This window comes from Octopus bimaculoides, chromosome 5 (genome assembly GCF_046866305.1).
Source record: "Octopus bimaculoides isolate indiv1 chromosome 5, ASM4686630v1, whole genome shotgun sequence".
Taxonomy (NCBI): Eukaryota; Metazoa; Mollusca; class Cephalopoda; order Octopoda; family Octopodidae; genus Octopus; species Octopus bimaculoides.
In genome coordinates, this window is record NC_142932.1 from 110,703,057 (window position 1) to 110,726,669 (window position 23,613).

At 37.6% G+C, this 23,613-nt stretch overlaps 1 long non-coding RNA gene across 2 annotated transcripts; it reads right to left on the reverse strand.

Moving 5' to 3' along the window:
• Positions 1 to 13,685: 13,685 nt before the first annotated feature.
• On the reverse strand, positions 13,686 to 23,214 carry LOC128247845 (uncharacterized). 2 transcript variants are annotated; one of them, XR_008264169.2, is made up of 3 exons: positions 22,921 to 23,214; positions 22,263 to 22,416; positions 13,686 to 14,043 (listed from the first exon to the last, which is right to left on the reverse strand). It is a non-coding gene; the product is annotated as an uncharacterized LOC128247845 (long non-coding RNA). The 2 variants fall into 2 exon arrangements; XR_016242017.1 differs by lacking the exon at positions 22,921 to 23,214 and adding an exon at positions 22,662 to 22,806.
• Between the last annotated feature and the right edge of the window lie 399 nt (positions 23,215 to 23,613).

The following is a 23,613-nucleotide window of genomic DNA, read 5'->3' on the forward strand; positions in this document are numbered from 1 at the left end:
CTATATTTCGGTGAACGTGAGCTTAGACAGGACGAAATAACTGAGGCTGGGAGTGAGCATTATATAATAGTAAATATTAGGATTTCATAAGTTGATTTATTATTTATTATAACATTTCATTTCATTCAGCTGTCATTTCATAAAATATCTCTGTTCACTTGTCTATTTTCGCAAAATATGTTTGCACTCTTACGAACCTCGTGAAATTTTCTCATAACATTTTTTCTGTGAGCAAAGATCTGTGAACAGATCTTTATGAATTATTAATGTGAATGTCTTCCATAAGTGCCTATAAACAACTTAATTAAATGATATCATCTGCATTTGTCTGCTCTCTGAAAATTTTTTCACGCATATTTTCTTTATATCAGTTATAGGTATTAATGAAATGCGTTTTCTTTCTGAAGAATATATTGCTATCTCTTTTCAATGAAACACTTATAACGTCTGTCCTGTTATCAATATCATCTAAACTTTGTTTTTAAATAAGTAACTGGCACCAAACTACATTGTTGGACTCTTCTATCCACTAGAAAATGTGCATGTTTGAAAATAAGATGTCTGAGTAACGCAGAGAAAATTAGTGAGAGAAAAAGAAGAGAATGAGAGGAAATAATTGACGGCTAATGCGCGAGAAAAATACAAAGAAATGATTTGCATATACAAAGTAAGCACGCGCGCTCACACACACACACATACGCACGCACACACATGCGCATACATACCGACATACATGCGTGTGTGTGTGTGTGTGTGTTGAAAGTATATGTGAAATTTCTTCAAAACGGCAACTAACGAGGAAATGATACTCTTGGTGAAAGAAAAAAAAATGCTGTCTAATGCTCGCCAAATAACATTTATACACCAAATTTTGATGTCGGTGTTTAGCTTCTGCGTTTCTTATGAAGTAAATTTGACATAAAAGAATTTTTAAAAATCGACCGACATATTTGTTTTGGGTCTGTTTTCTGTTATAACTGCCGAAATCGGTAAGAATAGTACATTTTCAATTTACGAAGGTACTAGTCTTTAAATTTAACCATCAGTTCATTTAGTTTTTTTACAGAACTATGAACAATTCACTTGGGAGCTCGGAATGTATTCAAGGCCTTTTGATCTTTGTAACACATGTTCTTAATTTATACAGAACGTTTTTACTCTTCCGTTTCTGGTAAACTAAGCAAAATTAAGTAATGAAAAAAAAACGATATTCGCTTGAAGTAATCCTTATCTTAGATAAACCTTATAGTTGCCTTAAGTGGTTCCTTATTTCAATAATATATTTTTCTCCATAAGAAATCTTCTTGTTAAATCTTCCTTTTTTTTTTTCTTTGGGTAATTTAAAATAACCTAATGTAGAAGTATGCACTTTAGACTCATTATATAATTTAGTTGACAAGCTTAGTCCTTCAATAAAAGCTTCTGGAAATCGCAAAATTAAAATGTCTGATAACCTATAGAAATTCGATATGGCTACAGTATAAAAAAAGAAAGGTTGAAAATCAGTTGAAAGCATATTAAGAGATAAACGTAACGTTGTTCTTCGGGTCTTCTTTATGATGAAAGAGGGATATCTAATTAAGATAAGTATAATTAATGTTCATTTTCTATTTTAGGTTTATTACTATGTGTATTAGAAGAACGCAGTTTTGGAAAAGAAAAAAAATAACTGAAGTAGTACAAGACCTGGGGATTAAATCAAAAGGAAAGATAGTTTGGGTCAAGCGAGATTCAGTTGTTACAAAGTCAGGAAGTTTCGCTAGATGTGAAATAATATGTACCTCTTAGCCTAACTAGTTTCAGTCATTGAACTACAGCCATGCTGGGGTACCGCTTTGAAAGGTTTGGTCGAGAAAATAGCCCCCAGTACTTGATTGTTAAATGTGGTACTTATTCTGTCGACTCTTTCGCCGAGCCATTAAGTTATGGAGACATAAACAAACCAACACCAGTTGTCAAGCGGTGGGAACGGACAAACACGAACTCAAAGACACCCACACACCTACACACACACACATACACATACACACATACGACGGCTTACACAGTTTTCGTCTTTTAAATGAGTAGAACTTGTAACTGATATCTATTAAATTCCATGCTAAAAACTCAAGAAACGATAATGAAGACATCAAGAGATTCTTTAAATCAGTAATCATTGGAATGTATGAATTAAGATAACCGTTGTGACTTTCGTTTCTTACTTCGTTTTAAGTATCGCAGAGTAGATTCTATCTGTAAGTATCAACAGTTACGAAAATTATGCATATATATTATATAAAAACGTTATGATTAGTCAGTTAACGAATTGTTTCTAACATACGCTCAAGGCCTGAAATTTGGAGAAGTGAGGATAGACGATTAAATCGACCCCAATACTTGACTGCTACAATATTTTATCGACCTTAGAGGAATTCAGACAAAGTTGACCTCGGCGGTATTAGGACTTGGCACAAAGACAGCAGTTTCAGAGAAGAGGTAAGTCAATTACATCGATCCCAATGCTCAACTGGTACTTATTTTATCGACCCCGAAAGGATGAAAGGCAAAGTTGACCTTTGCGGAATTTGAACTCAGAACGTAAAGACGAAAGCTGGAATAGATATCGTGAGGTATTTTGTTCGAAGCTCTAATGGTTCTGCTAATCCTAGTCGGTTAAATTGTTGTAGTCTAAACATTATTCTAAACATTTTCAGTCCTTTGTGAATGTTTACAGGAGTTTGTCCTTCGGCAGCAAGGAACTCAATTACTGCTTTTTGCTTCTGGTGGTTTTCCAGTGGGGCAACCATTTCGATATCAGCTAATCGATTCATATTTACGGCAAAAGAAATTGATAATTAAAGATCAAGAATATATATATGCCTTTAGATCTGTACAAATTTCGAATAATTTCATTGAAAAACGCACCTCCAATGGTAAAAATTGCAATACTTTTTAATTCACCTTCGTAAATAACAGCCATTTTAGCAAATTACATGAGGCGGTGGATTGGTAAAACAGTTAGAGCGTCGGGGAAGATGTTTTGTAATATTTCTTCTGCTTCTTTACGTTTTGAGTTCAAATTCCGCCGAGGTCAACTGTGCTTTCGTCCATCTAGGGTCGATAAAATACAACACTATTCAGTCGTCTAATTTAATCGTCTAACCCAACTCCTCCAAATTGCAGGACTAATTCTTATTTTAAAAGCAATTATTTAACTGGCTAATTATATGGGTTTTTTTCTTTTTTTGTTTTATTATTATTATTATTATACGTATGCATTATATCCAAAACGACATCTCATCCCTCCAAGATCGATAATATAAGAACCAATCAAGCACTGGAGTCGATGGTATCAAATAATCTCTCTCCTCAAAATTGCTGACCTTGCGCCTAATCCAGAAACTATTAATACAGATTGTGCATGAGTGAAAGATTTGCACAATCGCTAAAATGCCGGAAAAATTCCTTGCGGTATTTGTTCCGGCTCTTTACAATCTGACTCGAAATCCTACTGAAGTCAACTTCGCCTTTCATCTTTCACTGTGAGTAAATTAAAGTAACAGTTAAGTACTAGGATCAATAGTAATAGACAAGTCCTCTACTTTTTATGCTGGTATTTTGGCTAAATTGGAAACAATCATTATAGACAATGTGTTTTCGTTTTTTTTTTTTAATCTTATGATTGTTTCATTTACTAGACTACGGTCATGCTAGGGCACCGGCTTGAAGTAATTATAGTCCAACGAATCGATCCCACTACTTTTTTAAGTGTGGTACTTTTCAGCCTAGTTTCTTTTGCCGATCCACTATGTTACGAGGGCGTTGACACACCAACACTGGTCGTCAAGCGGTGATGAGAAACAAACATCGCGCGCATACACACACACACACACACACACACACACACACACACACACACACACACACACACACGCATGCACACATACACACATGCGTGCACATACGCATACGCACAAATACGCAGTTTTCGTCTACCAAATCGCACTTATTTGTCTATCTCTGCGAGTTGAGCTTGGAGGGCCGCTACCTCATAGCTCGAAGAAGAAGAAGAAGAAGAAGAAGAAGAAGAAGAAGAAGAGCAACAAAAACAACAACAACAATAAAAACAAGAATTTGCTCATTCCTTGGGTGGTGCTAATCGTGCAACTGTTGGAAGAGGTGTGGATACTTCTGCGATGTTGTCTGCCTATTCTGCCAAATATTCTATGCACGTTAACTCTTTCGTAGCGTCGAGGATGGTTCTTGGTGAATAGCCGCCTGAGTTTCACTTGGTCCACGGTATTGTCTCCTTCCAAGTACTTCATGCGTCGAAGAATTTGAGAAGGCTTTCGAGGCCGGTGTAACCACTACTGTTGCGACTCTGATTTGGACAACTCTCGCTTGAGAGTTTCATACGGGACGATGCTATCCGAATACGTAGGCAAATCCCGGATCTCCGACAGAATCTTCAGCGGAAGGTGCCGATTACATAAGACGTGCGGATGCTGTTCGACGTAATGCTCAGAGACGAAAACTGCACCTCTAGATAGATAAACCACATTGTTGGATCATGCGTCCAAAATGTGGGAAACGCAGTGATACGGCAGCTTCGGTAGGTATTGATGATGTCGGAGACGATTCGAAAGGCGTCTCAGTGTTGAAAGTCCTGGTCAATAGTGCTGGAAGATGAGATTGCGAAATATTGTTATCACATCGGAGTCATCAGTTGTACAAAGAAGATATTGACAACTGTTGCAATTTTTGACTGCGAATTGTTCTTATTACGCCGAAGACGATGACATCTGCTGCGATTTTTGATAAGCAAAATTTTATTCTTTTCGTATACAAAAAGTAAATACTGTCGTTACTACGAACGACGAAATTTCAGACCTTATACCTACAGTAAGAAGGATTATCAATATTGTTGAGTCAGCGAAGAAGCAGAATCGTTATCACGCTGGAAAAAATACTTAATGGGATTTCTTCCGGCTTTATGTTATGAGTTCAAATTCTGCCGAGGCCAACTTTACCTTCCATCCTTCCGAGGTCAGTAAAATAAGTACCAGTTGAGCAATGGGGCCAATGTAATCCACAAGCCCACTTTCCAAAACTTTTAGGCTTTTTGTCTAATAGCTAAAGGAATTAAAATTAATACAAAATCTGGATATAAAATTGCATTGGAAAAGTTGCGTAAGCTTTAGTTATATAATCAGTTTGGAGTCGGTCAACAAGATAGAAACTTGTTAAAATTAAATGGTCTGATAACAGAACATCAATACATTGGTATAAATTTGAATTAACGAAGGTTTATCAGAAGTTTTGGTTGGCGATCTATTGGTAAAGTTATATTACGTAAGACATTAAGTCATATCTACTCTACGGAGACATACTTAAATGTAATAAAGATAACATATTCAGATTTGTCTAAATAAGATAACATTCAGATTTATAATATGATAACGTATTCATATTTATCTTGTTGGTCATCTGTTAATGAAATGTATGCTTTTCTATAACGACTGAAGCATTACAGTGTAGGAATTTCAATAAAACAATATCGCATTTGTGAAGAAAGTCTAAAAACCTAAATCGTATTTATCTTTTACTTGTTTCAGTGATTAGACTGCAGCCATGCTGGGGTACTGCCTTGAAGGATTCAGTCGAACAAATCGACCCCAGAACATTATATTTAAAACTGGCACTTATTCTATCGATCGCTTGGCTGAACCGCTAAGTTACGGGGGAGTAAACAAATCAACACCGGTTGTTGAGCGTTGGTGGATGACAGACAAAAAAGCACACGCACACACACACACACACACACACATATATATATATATATATGTATATATACAACGGTCTTCTACACAGTTTCCACCGACCAAATTCACTCTCAAGGTGATCTGGGGCTATAGCCTAAGGTGGCGCACATTGGGACTGAACCCGAAACTAAGTGGTTGCAAAGCAAGTTTCTTAACCACACAGCCATGCCTGTGTTTATACATTTAACCAATTTATTCAGCAAGCTGAAAGTATTTTATTTTAAACTGATTTTTTTTTAAAATCGATTTAGTAACAACTGTGCTTGAAGAATACGTAGACATGGGTGTGTGGTAAGAAGCTTGCTTCCCAACATGGTTCCGGGTTCAGTCCCACTGCGCGGCAACTTGAGCAAGTGTCTTCTACTATATCGTCGGACCGATCAAAGCCTTGTTAGTGGATTTGGTAGAGGGAAACTGAAAGAAGCCCGTCGTATATATATATATATATATATATATATATATATATATATAATACAAAGAATATATATACATGTATACACACATATATGTACATACTTACATCTACATGTGTATATACATGCATATCAGGGTACAGGACGTTAGAACAATAAACTACAGACAACGGAACGAACACATAGGAAAACGGAAAGCCCCTTGGAATATCCCTTCATCAGCTGTCTCTATTCTATCCAGACGTTTCGAAGACCAGACAGGACGTACTCTAGAATAGTCTCTTCCTGAGTAGTGGATCAACCAACTACACAGAGGATTCCAAGGTGGCAAACACAAACCAAGACAGGAAAAAATGGACAGTGAAAACAACATTCAAAAGCCGTACGGCCAAACGCAAATCTGAGGTAGAACGCTAGTAGTTCGTCTTGCCTTCACAGCGGCTGGAGTGAAAAGAAAGCTGACCACAGGTCACACGAGAGCAGAGAGGATGGGGAGGGAGGAAATGGAACAAGGAGGAAGGGACAGAAGCAGTGAAGTAGAGGCCAGGACAGAAGGGTAGATAGGAAGATAGAGGAAGACAGATAGATAAATAGATAGAGAGGATGGTGGAGGGAGGAAGTGGAACAAGGAGGAAGGGACAGAAGGGTATAGCAGTGAAGTAGAGGCCAGGACAGAGGTATAGATAGAAAGATGGAGGAAGACAGATAGATAAATAGATAGATAGATAGACAGATAGATAGATAGATAGATAGAAAGATAGTCACGTCAGAATAATAGTACACTTACTTGTAAAATAGGACGTGTGCGTTCAATAATGTAATAATACAAAGAATATATATACATGTATACACACATATATGTACATACTTACATCTACATGTGTATATACATGCATATCAGGGTACAGGACGTTAGAACAATAAACTACAGACAACGGAACGAACACATAGGAAAACGGAAAGCCCCTTGGAATATCCCTTCATCAGCTGTCTCTATTCTATCCAGACGTTTCGAAGACCAGACAGGACGTACTCTAGAATAGTCTCTTCCTGAGTAGTGGATCAACCAACTACACAGAGGATTCCAAGGTGGCAAACACAAACCAAGACAGGAAAAAATGGACAGTGAAAACAACATTCAAAAGCCGTACGGCCAAACGCAAATCTGAGGTAGAACGCTAGTAGTTCGTCTTGCCTTCACAGCGGCTGGAGTGAAAAGAAAGCTGACCACAGGTCACACGAGAGCAGATATATATATATATATATATATATATATATATTTGTATGTTTGTGTTTGTCCCACTACCATCGCTTGACAACCGATGTTGGTGTGTTTATATCACCGTAACTTGGTGGTTCGGCAAAGAGACCGATAGAATAGGAATTAGGCATACAAAGAATAAGTCCTGGGGTCGATTTCTTCAACTAAAGGCAGTGCCCCAGCATGGCCGCAGTCAAGTGACGGAAACAAATAAAAGAATAAAAACTCAGTGTTAAGTATCTTAACCATTTCTTAGTCAACAAAATGAGATCTTTTTCTTCTTTCAGTCATTCGACTGCGGTCATGCTGGAGCATCGCCTTGAAAGGTTTAGTCGAACAAATTGACTCCTGTACGTATTTTAAAGCCTGCTAATTATTCTAGCCGCTACGTTGTCAAGTAGCGGTGGAGGAGACACACACACACACACACGCACGCACGCACGCACGCACGCACGCACGCACGCACGCACACAAAACTTATTTTATTAATAATCATTACAATCTTCTTGTTCAAGATGGTAGATTGACAGAATCGTCAGAAGGTCTGCCAAACCGCTTTATTTAGCTTCTTCCGACTCTTTAAGTGCCGAGGTCAATTTTCCCTTTCAGCCTTTCGAAGTCGATAAAATAATATACTATGTAAGTAATGGGAACTCAAAATTGCTGGTTTTGTGCACAAATTACAAATTTTTATAATGCCTCTATTATATCATTGTTGAAAGTTTCCCCTTTTGATGCATGTTACATGCATTGAAAAGAAAAAAAATTCGAAGATCCCAGAAGCCGATCATCTTTCGTCCTATAGATCAGTTACTATTAAGACAAAAGACATTTGTTTTGTTTTTTTAATGCCTGGCACTCCATCGATTACGACGACGAGAGTTCCTTCTGATCCGATCAACGGAACAGCCTGCTCATGAAATTAACGTACAAGTAGCTGAGTGCTCCACACGCGTACCCTTAACGTAGTTCTCAAGGAGATTCAGCGTGACACAGAGTATGACAAGACTGACCCTTTGAAATACAGGTACTACTCATTTTGGCCCGATGAGTGGACTGAAGCAACGTGAAATAAAGTATTTTGTTCAAGGATACAATGCCTCCAGAAATTGAACACACGACTTCACGCTCGTATGCCAAATACCCTAACCACTAAGCCACGCGCCTTCACGAACATTTGCTTAGACTTATCAAAACAAGTTTTTATTTTCGCTTAAAATAAAAATGCTCATATTTATAATGTTCGTTGAATTTATACGCAAGTAAAATTTGAGAGTCAAAATATTTAGCTAGTTAATTAGAAACATTTTGCTATAAAATAAACATATCAACGTCGCGATTTCTTACCTAAAGTACAAAATAAGATATTTATAGGAGCAGGGATGATATTGTAGTCATTCTATCCGCGTTCGTGCATTAGCTATGCAAGTGAAGTGAATTCATCTGGCAATCAAACTGGGTCAAAATCTGTTCGACGATATCTTGTTCTATACTGACGATATTCATTACATATGAGTGACACTTCAATGGTGGGTGAGAGAAGAAGCATTTCTTTTTTAAGTAAACTTTCAGTACACACTTCAATCCACTCTCAACATCTAAACATATGATGTGAACTAACGTTTTCAAATAGAAGAATTTTATCATAAATACTTGAGGTTGACTATGCTATCTGTACACCCATTTGTTTCTCTTGAGTACCAGGATTTATAAGGCTGGTTACCAAGTCTCTGTGGTGTATAAATGAAAGAGATCATAACATTAGTTAAAGGCCTGCAATTTTGAAGAGAGGGGACAGACTGATTATATCGACACCAGTTCTTGACCGGTGCTGTATTTTATCGACTACGAAGAGATGAAAGGCAAAGTTGACCTCAGCAGGATTTAAATTCAGAATATAAATAACCACAAGAAATGCCGCTAAGCATTTTGTCTGACGTGCTAACGATTGAGCAAGCTCGGCGTATAAGGAGCCGACATGGTATCAAAGTTTCTGCACTATTTATGTTTAATAAAAAAATAACTTATTTACCTAAGTTTCAACATCATATCCTTCGAAATAGTCATCTTGCGCAGCAATACACCAGTCCTAGTATTCCTACCACTTTGGGAATCCAGCCTTCTATGACTTGCTCTGGATCTCGACAACGGTGTTGAAACGACGGTCTCCGAGCTGCATTTTCATCTTGGAGAAGTGATGGAAGTCCGCAGGTTCTAAATCTGGCGAACAGGGCGGGTGCGGAAGCGACACCGTGTTATTTTGGCGAGAAACTTACAAGTGAAGGGAGCCCGGTGACATGGTGCGTTATCATCGTGATGGATCCAATTCTTTGCGCTCCACAGGTCCGGTCGCTTTCACCGAATGTCCTCCCTCAAACACTTCAAAATGTTGCAGTAGAACTCTAAATTAACGGTCTGGCCCTGGGGGACGAATTCTCGATACCCAATACCTTGGATGTCGAAAGAAACGATGAGCATGCTCTTGATCGAGCTGCGGCTCTGCCGTGCCTTCTTCAGTCGCGGAGATGAAGTTCCCTTCCATTGTGACGACTGCTGCTTCGTCTCAGGGTAGTACTCGTAGACCCAGCTCTCGTCACCGGTGATGATCGTCGACACGAAGGATGGATCATAAATGGCACACTGAGTGGAGATCTTGACAGATATCACGTGATGTTTTTTTCTGCTCTATGGTCAGCAGGCAAGAGACAAACTTGGCAGAGACACGCAGCATGTTCAATTCAGGCGTTAGGATTGCCTGCACGGATCCATAAGGACAGACAAAAACATCAGCATTGTTGTTGATTGTTCCCGATGATCCTCATACACTAGCTGATGCATTCTCTCCGCATTTCTGGGGTGACACTTGCTGCAGTTCTTCCAGATCTCTCGTCGTCTTCCAGAGACGTTCTTTCACTTTTGAAGCACACGTGCCACTCGAAACATTGCGTACGACCCATCGCCGTAGGCTTGCCGAAGCATGCTCAATGTCTCTGACATGATAAAATTGCAGATTACAGCATACACGTGATCATAAAAGCACAAATTTCACAACTTTCAAAGTAAACACAGTGATGTCACTGCCTCACGAAGGTCACTACTAGCTCTCACTGCGCACGCAACTGTTGGCGCGTTACAGAATTAGTCTGGGGACCTTTTGACACTAGAAAAAAAATAACATATTGGTTTCAAATTTTGGCATAAGACTAGCAATTCTGGGGGAAGGACTAATTCGATTACACTAACCCCAGCACTCAACTGGTACTCATTTATCGACCGCGAAAGAATGAAAAGCAACATCGACCTCGGTGGAATTTGAATTCAGGGCATAAAGATAGACGAAATACCGCTACGCATTTTACGCGTGCTAACGATTCTGTCAGCTCGCCACCTTAAACATCCTTTAAAAAAAAATTAAAATAGCAACATATTAACAATATGAGTAAAGGACAAAATGGCGTTCGACTTATGTTTCTTTTTCGTGAAAATATCTGCAACAATACCAGTAACACTATTAAGCTGCTACATTAGAGATTTATGATTCCGACTGAAATGTCGACATCAAGAGTGTTACTTACTCTCCGGTCCGCAAATATGAAATGAATGCAACAAGTAATAAATATAAGCTAGTACTATAAGCAATGAGTGTTACACTAAACTATATCAACAGATTTTACTTCAAAAGAACACTGACAAGGCTTATATATTTTTTTTTTTACTCGTTTCAGCCATGAGACAGCGGTCATGCTGGGGCACCGCCTTGACGAATTTGTAGACGAATGAATGGATCCTAGTTCCTTTTTTTTTAACCCTGGTACTCATTCTATCGGTCACTTTCGCTGAACCGTTAAGTTACGTGAACGTAAACGCCAAAACACCAACAGCGGTTGTGAAACAAGTAAAAAAGAAAAAGATTTCATCTGTTATCTCTTGTTTCAGTTGTTAGACTATGGCCATGGTGGGGCACCGCCTTGAAGAGTTTTAGTCGAACGAATCGACCCCTGTATTTATTTTCTTTATAACCCTAATACTTATTCTATCTGTGACTGTTGCCGAGCCGCTAAGTTGCGGTAAGTAATCATACAGTATATATAATTTTTCATTGAAACTGAAGATTTGTTTCGGATGCAGGACCATGACAACGTACCTGTTCACGCGTTACTTCTTATCTACGACTTTCTGGCAACGCACGAGGCAACCCTCATTCCCTAGTCACCCTACCTTTTGCATTTGGTCTCTGCACACTTTTTTTATGTTCCAAAAGTTAAAATCCACACGGAAAGGTCACCATTTAAGATGATAGAAGATATCGAAGAAAACTTTCTGAGAACTACGCATTAACCCTGAAAATGCGATCCACGACACGTTCCTAAACTGAAAAGGAAAAATATATGGGGTGTGATGCATTAATGGTGCAGGGAAACATTCTGCAGTCAAGTTTGAGTAAATTTTCAGTTGAGCAATAGATTTGCTTTTCAAAAAATTAGGTTTCTTTTCAGACAAACATCGAACATCTGGGACACCGTTGCTGTTATCTTTTACCTGTTCCAGTCATTGGACTGTGGCCATGCTGTAGCACCGTCATGAACAAATCGATTCCAGTACATGTTTTTAAGTCTGGTACTTATCCTCTCGGTCTGTTTTCCCGAAGCATCGAGTTACGATGAACAAACCAACATGGGTTGCCAAGCGGCAGGAGAGCAAACACAGACGCAAAGGTACACACGCACACACGTACACACACACACACACACACACACACACACATACACACGCACAAACACAAACACACACACACGCGCACACGAATACATATAAACTGTATAGAGGCCCGTTGCATATATATATATATATAACTAAATTCATTCATGTCTGTCCTAGAAGACTTATCTAAGGTGCAGCGCAATGGGTCTGAATTCGAAACCAAGTAGTTTCAAAGCAAGTTTCTTAACCACGTAGCCATACCTACGCTTATTAGATATTTTTCTTCCGACTATTCTGATCATGCCGTATATACAAATTTCTCTATTTTACTATTTTATTTAAGTGTTAGCATATACTACAGGATACGATTCCTACAGCACAACATCCTGAAAAAACAAATTTTGAGAATTTTCATTATCGTTTATTACTTCTTCTTTCGAGCCTTTACCGCAAAAAAAAAAAAACACCTGCCATAATTTCAATTATCAACTTATCTAGACAGCATATGGTCGTATAGTTGTAAATATTTTACTATGATATTTTTGACATATGTTAAATGTTTACATTGTAATCTTATATAAAATATTCTTATCAGATAAATTTTTCTAGATACCAAGTGACCCCTTCTTATCAACTTCAAAATATACTTTGCTGCGGAGTCGATTTGCGATGTACATTTTTACCTTTTTAGTTCTGGCGTACATTTTAATGGCTTCTCCCCTTATCCATTACCTTTTGGTACAAAAGTTAATAAACTTCAGTTAATAAACTGAAAACACAGACACCGTTCAGTCCTCATCTATACTATATATAAAACAGAGATGTGTGTGTAATCGCTTTTCACGTGAAATCGACTTCACCAAATGCTTCCATACTTGTGATGCGTGAATGATTTGACCTCGGATAAATCTTAGGCTCTTCATTTGATTTTTTAATTAAAAATAAATAATATTGCTTTATATTTAAGATTCACTTCTTTAAAAAGGTTCCTCAATGTCAACTTCCGGTATTGACGTAACAACGGCAAAAACCTTCACTCTCTATTTTGTGTGTGAGTGTTTGTGTGTATGAGAGAGAGAGAGAGAGTAAATACTACATACACACCGCTCTCTCACTCTGTCTCACACACATACACACGCACACACACACCACTTGACTCACTCACACTCTGTCTCTTACAAACACACACATACGTAAATGTATACAAACATATTTATAAAGACACACGTGTGTATGCGCGCGCGTGCGTGTTTGTAAGACACAGAGTGTGAGTGAGTCAAGGGCTGTCATATGCATACATCCAAAGATGTATGTATATTTATGCATGTACGTATACATGACAACAAACCTCTCTCTCTCACTCACACTCTGTCTCTTACAAACACACACATACATAAATGTATACAAACATATTTACAAAGACACACGTGTGTATGCGCGCGCGCGCGTGGGGGGTTCCACAATCGCCATTTATTTCAATTACTCTTGTGAGGATATTCACGTAAATCGTTTTTTTCATTTAATCCACATTTTAATTTTCGTAAAAGTTTCCAAGTACCAATGAGGCTTTTTGGCACATCTTCAATTTTCCCCATTCATGAGAGGCGCTCAGCCATCATTCATCTGAGAGTCCATCTACAGAATGTCCTCTCAAATTTCTATACAGCATATTTTGCCTTTTTTTCTTCAAGTATATAAGCAACAATTTCATTCCCGAGCAACGCCGGGTGCCTCTGCTAGTTTACCTATATATTGTAGTTCGAAGAAAGCTTCGTTTAGGTTCCTTAAACATGATCTCTTTCCTTTCAGTGTCAGAATAACAAGGAAAATGTTTCACAATCGAATCTCGGTTGTTAGATGAAATCTAGAATAAAGAAGAAAAAAGTGTGTGATATATACATTCGGAGCCTCGGCATGAAAAAAAGTGTTTCATACACGCATATGGAGTCTGAAGATAAAGGTTTGAGATATACGCATACGGAGGCTCAATATAACAAAGATGTGATACATGCATACGGAAGCTCAAGATAAAGGGTTTTAAAACTTATTTTGTAGACTGCTAGTGTGACAACGACATTGTTAGACGGTTTAAAATATAGAAGTAAAGACAATAAAAGCATAAATAAAAAGAGATATAGGCTTTTTATTGCTATTTTCTATCGCGTTCGTTTTGTATGTCTGCACCAAAAACACTATTTCAAAACATTAAACAGACACATATGGCTATACATCTTGCTTATCAAACGAACAGGGTATCCATTTATTTATCTACCTACCTACATTATATATATCTATATATATATATATATATATATAACGTATGTATGTATGTATATATAAATTATAGAGAAAGAAAGCGGGAGAGAGAGATATATACATGTACCTATATACATATACGCACATATATATAGATATATCTGTATACATATAAATGCAACATATATGCATACATATCCATATGTGTGTGCTTGTGTTTGTGTGTGTATGTATGTATGTATGTATGTATGTATGTATGTATGCATGTATGTATAACAGTGTTAATTTAAGTATACATATGTTTAATATACAGCACCAAACATTTATCTAACGCGTCCCGTATAGAACTTTCTATGAAATTAGCTTAGGCAAACAAATAGAATTATTTGGCCTTGTTATTTAATCCTTCGCCTTCTAGAATGAAAGCGAACATGGAATTGGGCCAATTAAAACCATACAAATTACGTTATTCTTTTCCTTGGAGTCGAATAATGTTATTTGTTTTGTTTTTGTGTGTGTGTGCGTATGTATTTTCATTGTTTTACAATATTGCAGTATACATTATTTCTTGTATGTATGATATGAAAAACACTGTTATCAGCCAAGGCTATTGGAGTTTCCATTTAAAGAAACATCAAAATCTACTTCCGTGTTACCGATCCAATTTCAAATACTTATATCTAGGAAATAATGTTGGACATTAACGCAAAAAAAAAAGAAAGAAAAAAATGAAGGAAGAAGGAATAACGCTAACACAAAAAGATAGACAGAAATACGGAAATGTATTAAGTGCCAACTTCTGGAACCTTGCCCTTATTAACAACCGTATATTTATTTCACAGAAGCAGACGTGTTTTGAAAATATTTTAGGCATTGCTGTTGATACTAGGAATAATGTAATTTACTTTTCTTAATATAAGCACATGCCTACACATTTACGCATATACACATGTACGCACGCACGCACACGCGCACGCACACACACACACACATATACATACACACATTCACACGATCAACAATATTTATCGCTATGCTTGAAAGTATTGATACACACGTCTGTTTATATGTGTACAAACTGAAATGTAAATATTTACATAATTTTTATTTGTTACCTGCCCATCCTCTTCTCTCTCTCTCTCTCTCTCTTTCTACCTTCTCCTCCTACTCTCTCATCAAATTATACTAGGATGAATTTTCGAGAAACTATGTTAAATGTGAACGAAAATAACATTAAATATGAAAAACAGTGTGATGGTTTAGACATCTTCAAAACTGAAGTCATTCTAACTCCAGTAGTACTGGATTGAGAAGTGTCTTAGAAGAAAAGAGAAGGACAGTGCGCCGTCGGTAAGTCGAAAGCCCCGTAGTAACTTCTTTAACAAGCGCTATGGATTTTTTCTCTAGAACAATACAAAGGTAACTTTCTCTTGCCTTCCTGCGAATGTTTTCTTTTTTTTTTTTTTACACTCTCAGAATTCGCTTACCCAGTTATAAGAGAGAGAGAGAAAAAGCGACAAAGAGGGAGAGGGAAGAAGCGACCCTGGTACTTGACTGGTACTTTATTTATCGAGTACCAATTTATCGAGCCATAAAGAATGACAAGGAAGATTGTCCTCGGTTGGGTTTGAACTCGACTAATATGTCAACTCAATGTTAAAAGAAATAATGATTCCTAATTCAAGCAAAAGGCCACCAGTCTTAAGCAAGAGGCTTATCGATTACAGCGACCCAGTACTATGCTGGTATTTTATTTTGCCAACCTCGGAGGAATAAAAGATAACGTTGTCCTCGCTGAGATTTGAACTCAAAGCATTCTATCCAGTGCTCTAATAACTTTTCCAATTCAGAGATTGTGTCTATAGTGGCTATGTAGTAAGAAGCTTGCTTCCCAGCCACATGGTTCAGTCCCACTGCGTGACACCTTGGGCAAGTGTCTTCTACTATAGACTCGAGCCGACCAAAGCCTTGTGAGTGGATTTGGTAGATGGAAACTAAAAGAAGCCCATCATACATGTGCGTGTGTGTGTGTGTGTGTTTGTCCCCACCATCGCTTGACAACTGGTGTTGGTGTGTTTACGTCCCCGTAACTTAGCGGTTCGGTAATAGAGCTGATAGAATAAGTATTAAGCTTACAAAGAATAAGTCCTCGGGTCGACTAAAGGCGGTGCTCCAGCGTGGCCGCAGTCAAATGACTGAAACAAGTAAAAGAATAAAAAAATAGTGGAAAGAATTTTAACGACCCAGGAAGGATAAAAAGAAAAACTCAGCCTACGCCAATTTTGAACTCAGAACATGGAGTCGGAAAAGATGCAGCTAAACATTTTGACCGACGCGGTAACGAGTCTGCCAGCTCACTGCCTTAATTAGTCACCTGATATTGGTTTCAAGTTTTGGCACAAGGCCAGTAACTTAGGGGAGGGCAAAAGTCGATTACATCGACCTCAGTGCTAAACTGGTACTTATTTTATCGATCCCGAAAGGCAAAGTCGACCTCGGTGAAACTTGAACTCAGACCAAAGACGAACAAAATGCCTCTAAGCATTTTTCCCCACGTGCCAACGATCTGCCAGCTCGCCGCCTTATATTAAAAGAAATAATGATGCATTTCCTTCTATTGAGGAAGATTCTATGTGGTCGTTCTCCTCACTAAAGATAACAACTAAGTTCCTTCAAATACAGCCTACCGTTTTAAACAAGGGCAAGATACATTGAACGTAGTTTTGATATACAAAAAGACGGGACGGGCACAACAAGAACGATATTGATCATATGTATATTCAACTCAAACATGGCTGACCTGGGGTTAAGCAGCCGCAACAACAATAACAACACCAGCAACAATAGCAGTCTATGAGTGAGAGACTGTACGAACTACAGACTGTGTACAGACCAGGAACTATTTATACTGTTTATTATCTTCTGTAACAGTAGATATCAATATGTTCACACACGATAAAATTAATGGGAAATTATCTCTTACCTTTCTTTTAATCTGGGAAAGATCACACTCTAAAATCTGAAGGTAAATCTCATTATGGAATGGTGAGAAAAGAACAGAACAAAGTGATTATATTATCGCGAAGTTTCGGAAACCTACACCGTAATACAGAATAAATCTTATGCTAGAAGATATATCTGCATGTTAGTGAAAGAAGGTTAAGGTTGGCAAGGGAATTACAGTATAAAGACATTAGATAACACATAGCCAGAGTTATATGAGAACCTGCGTAGTACCTGTCAAAAATGACAGGGTTTATTTCTGCCTCCTTTCAATAATTCTTATATACTTCCTTATTTCGTCTCTCTCTTTCTCTCTCTTCCTCTCTTTATATATATACATGCATGCATATATATATATATATATATATATATATATATAATCATACACACAGGCGTAGGAGTGGTTGTGTGGTAAGTAGCTTGCTTACGAACCACATGATTCCGGGTTCAGTCCCACTGCGTGGCACCTTGGACAAGTGTCTTCTACTATAGCCTCCGGCCGACCAAAGCCTTGTGAGTGCATTTGGTAGACGGAAACTGAAAGAAGCCCGTCGTATATATATATATATATATATATATATATAAACAAATAGTAAATGGGTATATGCATATATACGTACAGGTATGTGCATACCGACATCCACCTGTATGTATAGGTGCATATCTGGGTACAGGACATTGCAAACAAAACGTAGACGAGAAAACACACAAGCCACATAGAGAACATTCTACTTCATCAGCTACCCCCGTTTTAACACCGGCGTTTCGAAGAGCTGGGCAGGACGCATCGTTAAAACGGCTCTTCCCATGGACCGCAAATTAAATTTGTATACACAAATTAAATCTTGCCATGGAGGAATGTAGTGGCGGACACAAAACAAGACAGGAAAACAAACAGAAAAGGCTTTACGGTCAGACGAGAAAAATTATTTGTGTATGAACGCTATGCATGTGTGTGTATATGTTTGTGTATCTGTGTTTGTCCCCCAACATCGCTTGACAACCGATGCTGGTGTGTTTACGTCCCCCGTAACGTAGCGGTTCGGCAAAAGAGACCGAGAGAGTAAGTACTAGGCTTACAAAGAATAAGTCCTGGGGTCGATTAGCTCGACTAAAGGCGGTGCTCTAGCATGGCCACAGTCAAATTACTGAAACAATTAAAAGAGTACACATACATGTACATACTCTCTTTTTATCGCAATAAAATTCTGACTCTTTCTCTCCTTTTCCCACTTCGATATCATACACGAAAGTGGCTCCCCCTCTCTCTCTCTCTCACACACACACTTCCTCTCTCTCTTTCTCTCTCTCTCTCTCTTCTCGTTCGTCATTCGCTCACTCTCTATACCTCTGTTCTTTTATCACATTACCTCTTATTATAGATCTTTATCTTTCTTCTTCCTACATCTCTCTAAGTAACGCTCTCTCTTCCTCTCTAACACTTTTTGCCGTCATTCTCTGTATTTAATCCTCTGCTTATGGTTGCCTATCTCACAAGCTTCTAACTCCCAACTATTAAATTCCAACCAATCTCTTTATCTATCAAGCCTTTCTATCAATGTAACTTCTTTCTCTCTAGTTCACCTCTCTCACAACAGCGACTGCTTTCTCCTTTCAACCGACAAAAACCTTGATACGTGACTTAAAGTTTTATAAATCAAGATTAATTCAGTCATTAAACTGAGTCATTAATCAAATTTAGAAATATAAATTCAAAGAATTATAGCTATTATTATAATACTTAAAAACTTCAAGCAAATGAAGTAATTTATTATAAATATGGTAGAATTAACACCAATTTGCTAATTGTTATGAAAGTGGCAAGCCGGCAGAACCCTTAACACGTCGGACAAAATGCTTAGCGGCATTTCTTCTGGCTCTTTATAGTCTACATTCAAACCAGCTTTGCGTTTCATCTCTCCGGGGTTCATAGGATAAAAAAAAAATAGTCAACTACTGAGTTGATGTAACCGATTTGTACCCACTCCTTAGAGTTACTGGTCTTGAACCCTGCGACAGGCCGGCGTCATTTCAGGGATAACGTTATAATCACGATCACCTTTTATGCCGTGGAAACCGGTAATGGTCCTCATGAGTACTAGGACTCAAGAAAAAAATATAATTGTTATTATATTCGATATTAATCCCGTTAATATTAGATATCCAATTCTTTATTGCCCGCAAGGGGCTAAACATAGAAGGGACAAACAAGGACAGACAAAGGGATTAAGTCGATTACATCGACCCCAGTGCGTATCTGGTACTTAATTTATCGACCCCGAAAGGATGAAAGGCAAAGTCGACCTCGGCGGAATTTGAACTCAGAACGCAGTGGCAGACGAAATACCACTTAGCATTTCGCCCGGCGTGCTAACGTTTCTGACAGCTCGCCGCCTTAATCCTGTTAATATTAGATATCGTGAAGGCAGCGTGCTGGCAGAATCGTTGGTCCGCCGGGCAAAATGTAGTTCAATTCCCGCTAATTGGATTTGCTACTGTAGATCTCTAATTAGCATCTCATTCGTCTTTACGTTCTGAGTTCAAATTCCGCCAAGGTCGACTTTACTTTTCATACTTTGGGAGTCGATTGAATAAGTACCATTTGAGCACTGAGTCCAATGTTATCGACTTACCCCTTCCCCCAAAATTGCTGTGCCAAAATTTAAAACCGATATTAGATATTGGTTTTAAATTTTGTGTCAATTATTATTATTAGATATCGTATTAGTATTGAAAAGCAGTGACTGGCAGAATTTTGTACCAAAATTTGAAATCAATATATCAATACATTGAAGGCGGCGAGCTGGCAGAAACGTTAGCACGCTGGGCGAAATGCTTAGCGGTATTTCGTCTGCCGTTACGTTCTGAGTTCAAATTCCACCGAGGTCGACTTTGCCTTTCATCCTTTCGGGGTCGGTAAATTAAGTACCAGTTACGCACTGGGGTCGATGTAATCGACTTAATCCCTTTGTCTGTCCTTGTTTGTCCCCTCTATGTTTAGCCCCTTGTGGCCAATAACGAAATAGATATTTCGTCTGCCGTTACGTTCTGAGTTCAAATTCTACCGAGGTCGACTTTGCCTTTCATTATTTCGGGGTCGATAAATTAAGTACCAGTTACGCACTGGGGTCGATGTAATCGACTTAATCCCTTTGTCTGTCCTTGTTTGTCCCCTCTATGTTTAGCCCCTTGTGGGCAATAAAGAAATAAATATTTCAATACATATAAGACAGCGAGCTGGCAGAATCATTAGCACGCCGGGCTAAATGCTTAGCGGTAGGTTCTGAGTTCAAACGCCGCCAAAATCAACTTTGCCTTTCATCCTTTCGGAGTTGATAAAATAAGTACCAGCTGAACACTGAAGTCGATATAATCTTATTTAGCCCCTTCCCCTTAAATTGCTGGTCTTGTACCAAAATTTGGAATCAATATGTCAATACATAGTCTCAGAATTATACACCTCTGAAATGTATTTAATTTGTACATATCACATTATATCCACACATATTGAGATTCTGCACAAAATATATGTCCATTCTTAATCTTCGCAGAATGTCAGTTCTCTCGGATTTTCATTCAGTTCATGTTTTCCCTAGGCATGTTCAACGGGGGCGTTAACCGCGTCAAACACCGATCTGCTGAGTACATGGAGTACAATCCTCTCTCTCTGTCTCTCTTTCTATCTATCTCTGTATATATATGCGTGCGTACATAACTATATATATATATATATGGAAGAATGTACGAAAAAACAACAACAGACGAGGACAGGTGGTGTAAATAACAAAAGGATGTATTAGTATGACGCTCGGGAATACGGAAAGTCTTTGACGTTTCGAGCTACGCTCTTCAACAGAAAGAATAGGGAGACAAGGAGAAAAACACGGAGAAAAAAAATTGAATAGTGTTCAGTCAACGGTCAATCATTATATATATATATAAAGAGAAATATATATATATAAAGAGAGAGAGAACTATATAATATATATATATATATATATATATATATATATATATATACACACATACAAGTACATGCACATATATATATATATATATATATATATATATATATATATATATATACACACACAAAGTGAGAAAGAGAGCAGGAAAAAGAGAGGGAAGAAGAGAGAGATTGGAGTGCATAGATAGATAGACAGACATATTTGTAATTAACGGCGAAAATTGCAGAACATAAAGCAAAAACTGAGAAGAGAGTGTTATGAACAGATAGAGATTCCTTTGGGGAGAAAAGTAACGTAAAATAATTATTGGGTAAATGGGATTTTGTGAAAGGTAGCAATCGTACAAAAGTAATACACACCTCAGTATTTTATGCTTATATTTCGCAGGGGAATGATTGATTAAATTCGGTTTCATTTTCCTTTGTCGCTTATGGATAAAGGCGAGATAGAGATAGCAAGGAAGAGCGTGGTAATAGAAGCTAATTAAGTTAAGGGGACGGATTAAGAGAAGGGCCAAACTGTTGTATCGAAAAATATATATTAAACTACTAATTACAAGATTTTATACTTATCAAAAATTTTTTGCCAAGAAAACGTTATAAATATAACTACGTGAAATATATACTCAATATTCTTGGTTACGAAAATACGAGGCAAAAATTACTGGTTAGAGCTACGGCTAGCAAGTTAAACCAAGCAGTATGGCGGTATACTAATAAATTGTTGGTTTCCCATCTTCTACTTCCAAGACAAACTCCTCTCAGCAACGAGAACTTATATCATTAAAAATCTTTTTGTCAGTAATGATAATGTTGAAAATGATTTTTCTCTTCTCCCCCCAAAAATCATACCTTACCTGCAATTCTTCTCAACTCGTTATCTTCCCAGGTGTTCTCTTTAACGGCACTCTTTGAGATGAACGCCTAAATTGACTGTAAACATTAATATCGCATCACATTTTTATGGGGCAGGCGTAACTTCTACTATATAATCCAATAATATCCACACCACTGAAAGAAAGAGAAAAAAATATTAATCTTGTCAAGAATATGCTTGTAATTAAGACTACCAAGGAAGATATACGATCTCAAAAAATTGAAAAAAATTTTAATATCATGAAGACTATCTATTCTGAGATTTTCATTTTAAACTTGATAATAGTCTATTTAGAAACAAAAAACAATTAATTTAATCTGGCAGGAAGTTTTAGTTGTTAAGAAGCAGCAATAAAGGTGAAAAAACTGTTGTCTTTTACCAATTTACTGGTTTCAACTAACTGGTTGAATTAAGTAAATATTTAAGTATTACACTCGTCACGACCATAAAATATTCTTTCTGCATTGGTTAAGTGTGGTTTTAAATTAATTAATTAACAGAAGAAAATAATGTTTTAGCAAAACAAAAAATAATTTTCAAGTTTTGGCACAAGGCCAGTGATTTAAAAGAAAATGGGTAGACGATTAAATCGCTCCTCCCCGCCCCTCAAGTACTCAACTGAGACTTATTTTACCTACCCCGAACGGATGAAAAGCAAAGTCGACCTCGGCGGAATATGAACTCAGGACGTAAAACCGAAAGAGATGCCGTTAAGTATTTTATCTTCTGTGCAAACTCTTCTGCTAACTAAATGTTGAACTAACGTGTCTCTTTTTGATATTAACATCGATTGTTTAGCGGTACTTCATAAAGCTAGATTAACATTGTTTTATGTTAACATAATTGACGTGAGCAATTATAGTTGACGCTCTTTCTGCTGTTTCGCTCCAGATCAGTCCTGGTCAAGAGGATCTTTCACCAAAGGCATTCAAATATTAACTATCCCCTTTATTTCTTTTATATATATACAAAAAAAAAGAGCTAGTGTACTTAGAACTGCTTGTCCTTATAAGATGGTAGGGTGTGACTGACGAAGATTTGGTTGATGTTTCTAGTAGATCAAGACGTAGTGATTTCCAAAGTAGCTCGAATTGCAGTTGATTATTGTAGGAAAAGTGCTGACGATCCTAGCGTTATCTAAAATTATAATCTAGATAGACGAGATTAATTACTCCAAGTTGTTTATTCGATAAAGTAACCTACTGCTCCAAATAGATTACTTCACTTGTAGAATGTGTAACATGGATTTTTTACATCTCCACAATTCTGTATTTTGCATAACCATTAGAAGTTGAACCTACCTTAGACGAATGGAACTAAATATTGTAAGC